The sequence below is a fragment of the Symphalangus syndactylus genome, chromosome 7 (assembly GCF_028878055.3).
Source record: "Symphalangus syndactylus isolate Jambi chromosome 7, NHGRI_mSymSyn1-v2.1_pri, whole genome shotgun sequence".
Taxonomy (NCBI): domain Eukaryota; kingdom Metazoa; phylum Chordata; class Mammalia; order Primates; family Hylobatidae; genus Symphalangus; species Symphalangus syndactylus.
The window spans coordinates 90,518,726-90,520,000 of record NC_072429.2 but is presented as its reverse complement, the minus strand read 5'-3'; the positions used below and the strand labels follow the sequence as shown (position 1 = coordinate 90,520,000).

The 1,275-nt window shown below is 39.5% G+C and overlaps 1 protein-coding gene across 1 annotated transcript in view; it reads left to right on the top strand.

Annotated features, from left to right (window-relative positions):
* Positions 1-1,044, top strand: part of RUNX1T1 (RUNX1 partner transcriptional co-repressor 1) — a 148,883-nt gene extending 147,839 nt beyond the window's left edge. The window contains 1 exon segment of the mRNA XM_055286738.2: positions 1-1,044. This exon segment is cut by the window's left edge and continues 2,959 nt beyond it. The gene's annotated coding sequence lies outside the window, so the exon portion shown is untranslated.
* The last annotated feature ends 231 nt before the right edge of the window (positions 1,045-1,275 follow it).

Genomic DNA, 1,275 nt, shown 5'->3' with positions numbered 1-1,275 from the left:
TTTTTAATTCAGGGCACCCTGAGTGAAAACAAATACAAAAAAAATCCCTAACTCTGAGCTCTATCTCTGATTCCTCTTCCTCCTTCCCCTCTTCCTCCTCTTCCACTCCTCCTGTTTTGCTACATTCTCCTCAGTGGCAAAAAGTTTCACTCTACCTCTGACAGCATGTATATTGCACCAGTAGCTAACAAAAACTGGTCTAGTCAAACCAAATGGGCACAAAAGAACCAGGATACCAAAAGTTAAGCTCATACAGCTGCAAACCATATCACTTCTTGGTAACAATGCAGACCTCATAAACCTAAAGAAGAGAAAGAAAAGAAAACTTTTGTTACTTTCCTTTTTTGCTTGTCACTTATATACAGGCTATGTGAGAATATAATTTTTAGGTATAACACATTAAGAAAAAGTTATCTTCATTGGATAGAATTGAATGGTGGTCGCTGATAGGAATAGGGCGTCCTCTAGCTCTTATCTCTGTCTCTTACTCTTTTCTCTTTCTCTTTTTCTCTGTCATGAGACTGTGTGTGACAGGGCCACCTGTCTTTTTTTTTCTTAATTTTTTTTTATGTGTAGGTGCATGTCTTGGGGATTTAAAAATTTCAAGGCTGGTTTACTTATGCAAAGCATGCCTACGTCTGGAATACTTAGGGAAAGAAAGCGACTCCATGTTGTCCGAATTCCTCAAGGGACAGAAAAAAAATTGGAGACTGTTGAAATGCAGATTTGAAGTAATTTTTTTAAAATATTATTTTGGGTTCTGCGACATTGTGAAAAATTAAAGTTGTTGTGCAATACTTAATTCAGACATGTACCACAAGTTAATGGTAGACTAACACTGGGGGGTGGGGTCTAGGCATCATGCTTTTGTCAGCATACTCTTGAGCTTTTAAGTCTACTATGTCTGAACTGTGGTTTCTTGTTTATCCTTTTTTCCTTAGTTGGACTGTAATGTATGGTCTGTCAACCTGTGAATCTTTAAAGTATGATTCAGGTATTGTTGTATTCTTTACTGTGTAATAAAAAAGTTGAAAAAAATCTGGATCCTCCGTCTCCCTCGTCCCTGGTGTGCCATGGTCGCCCACCCAGTGACCCCAGCCTGGGGAGTCCATCCTCCATGGTGCTGAATCAAATCTGTAGAGTTTGTTCAGCTACAAAGGGTGCCTCAGTAACAGGAGTTGGCTTATCCATGCGTGTTGAGTAGGGAATGATGTCAGAAATATGCAAAAGTTGAGCTCATTCATAGGGGATGTTTCTCAGGCAGGAGGAGTCAGA